Here is a 9,935-nt window from a genome sequence, read left to right on the forward strand (position 1 = left end):
TATTAGACATGATGATACCCCTTATTAGTGATAATGCATCTTTCTGCCCTGGCACAGTGAGTGTATCATCTCATCTTTGCTGTGTTTGCACCCATTACAGCATGTGAGTCACCAGGGAGTGAAGCTAAACTTGTAGCTTTCTAAGGTTACAGCTGGTGGTGCAATTGTCTTTCATAGAAGTGTAGGAATGTGCTGCGTTCCTGTGTAATAGTGAGAGGTTTGGAGATGAACACAATGCCTTGAAGGGGGCGGTAAAATATGATGCATTGAAAACCGGATGGATAAAAGGCTTGTCCCATAAAGGCCACATTTTATTATACTAGGTGATCACCGTTACTTAGACATTTCCCCAGTTTACGTTGCTGCTGAGTCACTACTGAGCAGCTTTGGTTACTGAGCTCCTTTGGTTACTGAACTTATTTAGTTACTGAGCTCCTTTGGTTTCTGAGCACCTTTGGTTACTCAGCTCCTCTGATTACTGAGCAGCTTTGGTTACTGAGCTCCTTTGGTCACTGAGCACCATTGGTTACTGAGCTCTTTTAGTTACTGAGCTATTTTAGTTACCGAGCTCCTTTGGTTACTGAGTTCTTCTAGTTACTGAGCTCTTTTAATTACTGAGTGCCTTTGGTTTCTGAGCACCTTTAGTTACTAAGCACCATTGGTTACTGAGCTCCTCTGGTTACTGAGCTCCTTTGGTTACTGAGCACCTTTACTTACTGAGCTCTTTTAGTTACTGAGCTCTTTTAGTTACTGAGCTCCTTTGGTTACTGAGCTCTTTTAGTTACTGAGCTCTTTTAGTTACTGAGCTCCTTTAGTTACTGAGCTCCTTTAGTTACTAAGCTCCTTTGGTTTCCGAGCACCTTTAGTTACTAAGCACCATTGGTAACTGAGCTCCTTTGGTTACTGAGCTCCTATGGTTACTGAGCACCTTTGCATGTTGTGGAACAGGAGCTGCAGCAGGATTCCGCTGAGTATGCAATGCCTCGTCATCAGGGTTTCCAGCACGTACAAATGGAACATAGAATGGAAAGGGTTAAAATTTATCAGTACATTAGATTATCACTAATTGTTGTGTTTCTGCAGGAAATGTGCAGTAGTTATCTCATTGCCTCTAAGTCACCACACGTATACCACCACATGTATACCACCACATGTATACCGTGCATCTGGGAGGGGGACAGCAGCCACACGGTGACATGTCAGGTTAGGAGGCAGGAAGAGGCTTGGTGACAGGTTGCACAGTTTCCGCTTTTCATGTCATGCAAAGATCAATTTTCATCTATTATTAGTAGAGACATTTGAATATTTAAAATGTTGCAAAGTTATATACTGTACATATGTATATATACAATATATATATATATATATATATATATATATATATATATATATATATATACAATATATATATATATATATATATATATATATATATATATATATATATATATATAATGCAGTGAAATCAGGGATTTGATCAAATCCCAGGAAATGATGAAATGACCCCACCGTTCCTGACCCCTTTCGGGTAAATGATGGAATAAACGATCGAGGAGTCGCCCGGCTCTATGTTTGGCGATGTAGGTGGACAGGGGAGCAGAGCGGCACACCTCCCCGGCAGGCGTATGACGGCAGGGCAGACGGGGCGCAGAGCGGACAGGCCAGGGGAGCAGAAGGCATGTTGCAGGGCGGGGCGGACAGTGAGCAGAGCGGCACACTTCCCAGCAGGCATATGGCGGACGGGACACGGGGCGGACGGGGAGTAAAGCGCCACACCTCCCGGCAGGCATATGGCGGACAAGACACGGGGCGGACGGGAAGCAGAGCGGACATGCTGGGGAAGCAGGAGGTATGTCGCAGGGTGGGGCGGACGGGGAGCAGAGCGGCACACCTCCCGGCAGGCATACCGTGGCAAGGGTGGACGGGAGCAGAGAGACGGCGGAGGCGGATGGGGAGCGGAGTGGACAGGCCAGGGGCAGCAGAGAGGCAATACAGTAAGCAAATTCTGTGTTGCAGGGGGAAATGATAGAGTTTATTCCATCATTTCCTTGAAAGGGGTCAGTGATTTGATCAATTCCCTATGGAAATGATGGAACGGCGCAGTCATTTCATTACTTCCCGGGATTTGCAGGTTTCAGGCAATGATCAATAGCTGCCCGGTGTCACAGATGTCACAGAGACATTGTTTAGCTATTGGTTATTGCCTGCAATGCCCCCTGTCGTCTGCAGAAGTTTGTAGCTGAGATGGTCAGAGGGAGGAAGTAGAGCACCGGAGGGCAGGGCAGGGGTAGGACTTTTTCTACTCTCTGGATAACCCCTTCAAGTGCTGTTGCTATGCACCGTCCATATACCGTAGCTGTGAACAGCCAGTAACATAGTTGCAATGTCCCTCACTGCTCCCAACTCTCTCTAGAACTAAATAGATTTATTAAATGCCGTACCCAATAGCTTTTGCTCTTAACAGCATTTAGAGTGATGCTTTACAGCAGCTACATGAACAGTAGGGAACAATAGATAATGAAAAACACTCATTGGCCCAAAGTTATCAATCTACCTGAAACAAAAACAGTTTTTATCCATAATTATCTACCAGTTGATTTTTTTTTATTTTTTTTTTTGCACTGAACCTGGAGGCACTGCAACACCAGGTCAATGCCTGGAGAGGACAGAGCAAGCTCTTTTTCCATCTCCCTGTTCTAAAAATCCATTTAATAATATATGGTCCCTGGGTAGGGGACGTATCAGATACAAAACCGACAAAATACTACACTTGATCCTAGCCAAAAGGCCGAGAAGCGATAACCAGTTGATTTTTTCTTAAAGAACACGGTCCGGATTGGAGGGGTTTCATCTAACCAATGAATCACAATTAGTTTTTAGGTCATTGAGCTTTATATCATTCACATATCCCAAAATACATGCTAGCTGGGAGACACCAACCTGTACTCTGTAAACCCTGGAGGTGAAAGTGCCTGGATCTAAACATCTTCCAGAAGGTCACAAGACCACATAATGTGCATGAGGTCAGCGTTAGAAAGATTGCAACAGGGGCAATAGGATTTAGATCTATACCTAATATCATCCAGGAATTTTGGGGTCCTTTTTACCCCGTTTAACAGGTGTAAATGTACCTTGGCTGGTATCTTAACATCAGAGGAGAGGAGAGATATAGGGCAGTATGATTCAGGGGACCGCCATGACCTGTGCTCCCGTCATGGAAGGGGGGGGGACTTTTAGATCTTAAAGCGACTCTGTACCCACAATCTGCCCCCCCCCCCCCAAACCACTTGTACCTTCAGATAGCTGCTTTTATTTCAAGATCTGTCCTGGGGTCCGTTTGGATGGTGATGCAGTTATTGTCCTAAAAACAACTTTTTTTTTTTTTTTTTAATTTAAATTTTTATTATGAATTTTTCATAGAAAATTTACAAACATGGCCGAGGGATAGTCGGCCAAGCCACAAACATGTGGTTCTTTCATGTAGTTGGTTTAACAAGTATGGCAGTTTTAGCACCCAAAGTGCCAAACAAGTTACAACAATACAATTAACAACGTGTAACAGTTAACTTACATTAAACATTTAACTTACAGTCCTGCAATCAGAAATTTTTAGTGGTTGTAGTGTGGTTTGGTTAATATATAGGTACTCATACAGAGAATAAATTGTGCCATCCAGCTCCTCCCCTATTTAAGAGAGAAGATAATACTTAATATGAATCTGCTACGGTGCAAAGGATTAGTAGAGAACAAATAATCGATCTATAAAGTTATAAAGCTGCCTGTTGCAATCAATTGAATCAATTTAAACAGTTTAAATGTCTTACGCGTCAAGGCCCAACACTCTCCATTTGCACCACATCTTTTCTATTCGTAGGAGGTTATTGTTCCTTAGAGCTATAGATCTTTCCATTCTGTAATTATATTGGACTTTCGCTTTAATTTCTGCTAAGTCAGGGGGTGCTACTGATTTCCACTTTAAAGCAATTGCGCTCCTCGCCGCCATAAGAATATGTAGCGTTATTGTCATGTCCTCGTACGGGATATCCTCATTATCTAGGGAGAGTAAAGCCATGCTTGGGCCCCACGGTAGTGGGTATTGCAAAATCGACTCCATGAAGTCCCGGATTTTCCCCCAAAATGGAATGATTAATGGACAGTCCCACCACACGTGCATTAAAGTTCCTATGCTTGTATTGCACCTCCAGCATAGTGGTGACGTTGTGGGGTATATTTTTGCCAGCCTATAGGGAGTCATATACCACCGGTAAAGTAACTTTCTAGAGGCTTCTAGGTGGTTGATGCAATGTGATACTTTGGAAGGGAGATTAAACAGTCGACCATTGTTGTTCTGTGAATGTCCTTTTGAGATCTATTTCCCATTTTTTGGTGAAATTAAATTCCGTGTCTTGGGATGTTAGTGACCTGTGCGTCAGAGCAAGGCCTCTGGGTTTCCCCGTTGTGTCTTGGAGGAAGACTTCGTATCTAAAAACAACTTTTAAACTTGCAGCTCTGTGTCAAACGGGAGTATCTGTGCCCTAACTTTGCACCACCCTCTGTCCCTCCTCCCCACCCTCTTCATCATTAGGAATGCTCCAGGCAGATTACCTCCTATTCATCAGCTGTGGCAGCCCGGCACATGGGCTGGATCGTTAAGGACCTGTGCAGTGTTCAGCATGGAAAAACATGTTCCATTGGTATTCCTAATGATTAGGAGGGTGAAGAGGAGGGACGGAGGGGGTGGTGCAAAGTTAGGGCACAGATACTCCCGTTTGGCACTGCCTGCAAGTTTAAAAGTTGTTGTTTAGGACAATAACTGCATCACCTTCCGAACGGACCCCAGGATAGATCTTGGATTAAAAGCAGCTATCCGAAGGTACAAGTGGTTTTGGGGGGGGGGGGGGGGAGGTCAGATTGTGGGTACAGAGTCGCTTTAACCAGTTGTGGTAGGGTCGAAAGCTAAGCTGCGCACAACCAGACGGTTTTGGTTTCAGGCAGATAGATAAATCTAGGCCATTGACTTCTATGAAAGTATTTTCTAGCTATGATGTTCAGAGGTCATTATGTACGAGGGAGGGGGAAATGTGATCATCACTTGCTGTGAATAGCGAATCCAGTCTTATCAATATACTGGTGAAACACAGCAATCACTGAGCTCAGTGAAAAAAATCCAATGAAGTGCTCACTAAAGAGTCTCCATTGATAAATCGCCTCCTATAAATGTACATATGCAAAAAAAGGGGCTCATGGAGCCTTAGTTGTGAGTCTCAAAAAACGGGAATAGCCAGCTATCCCACCAGAGAAGGAAAGCCTGTTGCCAAGGGGCGCCTCCCAATGGGGAGATCACAACCCACCTTGATACATAGCCCCTTAAGTTTTTTGTATTAATCAATATGCTGGCATCATACTTTATTGTCATTCTCTCTGCGATGATAAAGACTGCTGAAAGGTTTTCTCTACAGAACAAATAGTGTCATCCTAATATTAGGCTTAATGGCCATAGTGAAAACTACGAGATTTCAGAATTATTTTCAGATTGTATAAAAATAAATAAACAAATAAAATAAGTAACCGTACTAAAGAAAAAAAAAAAGGAAAGAATTTGTGTGTTGAATTTGGAAATATCCAGTTAAAGGGTATGTGCACACTGAGCAATTCTCGAGGAATTGAAGCAGAAAGTTTTGAGGCAGAATTCAAGCAGAATTTAAGCCCCCCATTGACTTTTATAGGATTCCTTTAACAGATCTACAGCAGAAAATTCTGCTCGGAAATTCTGCAGTGTGAACAACAGAGCAGAAAACCCATTGAACACAATATGACTTTGCTCTGTACATATTTTACGGGAGGAATTTCAAGCTGAATTTCAAGCTGAATTTCAATCTGAATTCCTCGCCTTTTCCTCAGTGTGCACATACCCAAAAGACAGAATTATCCTCCTGTAAATTTCCAACCCAACAAATAATATTTTTCAGAAGCTGCAGCCAGGGCCGTTTTAATACATTGGTGGGCCCGGTGCCCAGCCCTCAAGAGTGGCCCCCCCTCCCTTTCGGCACATTGTATAATGTACTGAATTTGCCCCCACACTGTATCAAGAGCCCCAATACATACAGTAGTTACCTTATAACACTATTTCCACCATACAGTGATTACTTATTACATAAAAACTGCACTAAACAAAACAGAAAGATATCACCGATGATACCATTACATAATACCGCCACATCATGACCCCAAACACTACAACCCTATAACAGAGTGCAGTTACATCCAGTGACTCACCGGGGCGTCTTCTCCGATCAGAGTCTGTCACCTTTTCTTTTTCTCTCCATCCAGCCTGGGCCACCTTGAAGTCTTCTCCTGGCTGTGAATCTTCTCTCCAGAATCTGCCAGACAAATATTTTAGGCTCCAACACATACAGTAGTTAGGTCCCTTGTACCCCTATACAGTAGTTACACCCCTCTGTACCCCTACATAGTCACACCCCTCTGTGCCTCCATAGTTTTAAGGTGTCCCTGTAGTATATAGACCCTCATGTACTCCTCCAGTTATATACAGCCCTCCTGTGCGCTCCCCCATTAGTATATAGCCCCCCTGTGCACTCTCCTCAGTAGTATATAGCCCCCTGTGCTCTCCCACAATAGTATATAGCCCCCCTGTGCTCTCCCCCAATGGTATATAGCCCCCCTGTGCTCTCCAATAGTATATAGCCCCCCTGTGCTCTCCCACAATAGTATATAGCCCCCCTGTGCTCTCCCCCCAATAGTATATAGCCCCCCTGTGCTCTCCCTCCAATAGTATATAGCCCCCCTGTGCTCTCCCCCCAATAGTATATAGCCCCCCTCTCCTCTCCCCCCAATAGTATATAGCCCCCCTGTGCTCTCCCCCCAATAGTATATAGCCCCCTGTGCTCTCCCCAATAGTATATAGCCCCCCTGTGATCTCCCCCATAGTATATAGACCGCTGTGCTCCCCAATAGTATATAGCCCCCTGTGCTCCCCAATAGTATATAGACCCCTGTGCTTCCCAGTAGTATATAGCCCCCTGTGCTCCCCAGTAGTATATAACTCCCCTGTGCTCCCCCATAGTATATAGCCCCCCTGTGCTCCCCAGTAGTATATAGCTCCCCTGTGCTCCCCCATAGTATATATTTCCCCTGTGCTCCCCCATAGTATATAGCCCCCTGTGCTCCCCCATAGTATATAGCTCCCCTGCGCTCCACCACAGTATATAGCTCCCCTGTGCTCCCCCATAGTATATAGCTCCCCTGTGCTCCCCCATAGTATATAGCCCCCTTTGCTCCCCCATAGTATATAGCTCCCCTGTGCTCCCCAAAGGTATATGTGCTCCCCCTCCCATATAACATTGAAAAAAACAAACACTGTTACTCACCTAGGTCCACACGTTCCTCTTCTCTTCCCTCTTGTGGCTGCACTTCCTGCGGTCACAAGAGGCTGCACTCCCCTTACCCTCGCGCCGATGCTCCAGTGACGTCGGGCGCTAGAGGGAGAGTGCGGCCTCTTGTGACCGCAGGAAGTGCGGCCACAAGAGTGACTGACAGGGAGGGAGCCAATGGCTCTCTCTCTGTCAGTATCGCTGCTGCTGAAGCGCCGCAGCCACGGGCGGGGGCAGCGACGGACGGGGGGGGGGGGGGGGCCCTGCAGGGGGCGCCATGGAGGGGTAAGTAGATTACTCATCCATGGAGCTCCCCCCTGACAGGCTGGTGGCCGGAGCCCTGTGCGACCGCACTAGTCGCACATAGCAACGGCCGGCCTGCTCGGGGGGGCCCTTTAACCAGTGGGCCCGGTGCACGTGCACCATGTGCCCTCTGGTTGAAGCGGCCCTGGCTGCAGCCAGTGTTGGAGTTGGGTAGGTAACAGAGGATGGGGCTACTGGAGCATGTGCCCTGGGTGCTCAAGATAACAGAGGCAATGGCACCAGCAGAAAACATAAAATCAAGCTGATAGAGAAGGGTGTGACCACCACCCAGCAGCTAGTATAGGACACGATGATGATTGAATAAAATAAATAAATAAATATATATATATATATATATATATATATATACATACATGGCACAGGTCTCATTTATAGCTACTAATCTATTGGAAGAATAGGAGGTCCTCAAATGCTTTCAAATCTTATAGATACATCAGCAGCAGGTTCTAAGATTTCAAAATCTTCACATTGGGGCTCGACATGGAAATAATAATAAACTGTGCAACACATGTATCGTACGGACTTAGTCATTAGTGATGTCATCGCTGCAACCAGTGATTGTGGCAGAGAGGTGATGAATCGTCCCTCTTGATTAACATACACGCTGTAACACCAAGAAAGTGAGGGTGGGGGTCACGTAAGACACTGGGGGATACATGTTTATTGCACTTTTTGTTATAGTAATATTTTGTACTCAACTGGGAGAAATTTTATAATCCTGGAAAATTGTGCATGTGTAGCCTTTCCTTTCCAGAATGGTCTTGGATTCAGTGGTGGCTCATGTCAGACCCCATGGATTAGATACTTATGGAAATTCGGTTTCTTTTTTTTGTTTGGAAAATCCTTTAAGGTCTTCGGCACCGAGCTTAGATATAAATAGCAATATAATATTTTATAACGTAACAATGAACAATAAAACTGCCTTTGTGCCAGGAAATCTCTACACTTTACCACATATTCAGGGCAGGGACTTCCAGGACGGCAGAACAGTCATTTCCACCAGTGCCGCCTGTGTACCTTCTCATCAGAACAAATTTCAGTGTAATCTGAAGAACATGCATAAATATTAGCTGTAAATACATATACACATATACACATGACAGTACCAATACAAAAGAAGACAGTTACCACCAGTTACCACCAAAGCAAAATCTCAACACTAGAGATGAGCGAACCTGGAGCATGCTCGAGTCCATCCGAACCCGAACTTTCGGCATTTGATTAGCGGGGGCTGCTGAAGTTGGATAAAGCCCTAAGGCTATGTGGAAATCATGGATATAGTCATTGGCTGTATCCATGTTTTCCAGACAACCTTAGAGCTTTATCCAAGTTCAGCAGCGCCCGCTAATCAAATACCGAACGTTCGGGTTCGGATGGACTCGAAATCGAACCCAGTTCGCTCATCTCTACTCAACACTTATATTTAAAGGGGTATTCCAGGAAAAATTAACTTTTCCCCTATCCACAGGATAGGGGAAAAGTAGGAGGTTGCGAGGCGTCCAACCTCTGTACCCCCCGTCGATCTCCATATTGGTCCCCGTTTGTTCTGTTATGAATAGAGCCATGAGTACTACACGTGACCCGCAGCTCTATTCATTTATATGGAGCGGCAGAAAAGAATGTACAGTATAGAGCCGTGGGTTGGATCCCTGCGACCTCCTACTTTTCGCCTATCCTAAGGATAGGTGAAAAGTGAATTTTTCCTGGAATATCTCTTTAAAGAGCAGCTAACAGCAGGTTAGAAGACTCCTGGGAACCAAACCACCTAATATACATATTAATTCAATAGAAGATTTACAGTATTTGGCTATGTTCACACAACGTAAGTAAATCATTAATCACGGCCGTTGTTGCTGATTTGCAACACAGCCGTGATTAATCCTTTACCTACATTTTGCTGCAGGCCAAGGGAATCTCGGCCGGAGTGTATACACATAGTACATATATACATACACATGGTATACACTCCGGCTGGGATCCCAAGCGGCGCCGAAGAAAACTGACATGTCGGTTTTCTGCGGCCACTATTTAATAAATAGTCGTCACAGAGAACCTGTCAGGGCACACAATTGAGGCTGCGGCTCCGGCCGCATGCTCCATTGTGTGCAGCGGGAAATTCGGATGCGGGCGCGCATTAATTAATTAATCAGCATTGATGATCAATGCTCTGACACCGGCCATTCCGTGGCAAACGTCAACATAGCCTTTGCCTGTAATCGG

General features: G+C 45.1%; 1 non-coding gene across 1 annotated transcript; it reads right to left on the reverse strand.

Moving 5' to 3' along the window:
* Positions 1–2,611: 2,611 nt before the first annotated feature.
* Positions 2,612–2,800, reverse strand: LOC138796143 (U2 spliceosomal RNA). The gene has a single exon (XR_011363751.1). It is a non-coding gene; the product is annotated as a U2 spliceosomal RNA (small nuclear RNA).
* Positions 2,801–9,935: the final 7,135 nt, after the last annotated feature.

The sequence above is a fragment of the Dendropsophus ebraccatus genome, chromosome 6, assembly GCF_027789765.1.
Source record: "Dendropsophus ebraccatus isolate aDenEbr1 chromosome 6, aDenEbr1.pat, whole genome shotgun sequence".
Lineage (NCBI taxonomy): Eukaryota > Metazoa > Chordata > Amphibia > Anura > Hylidae > Dendropsophus > Dendropsophus ebraccatus.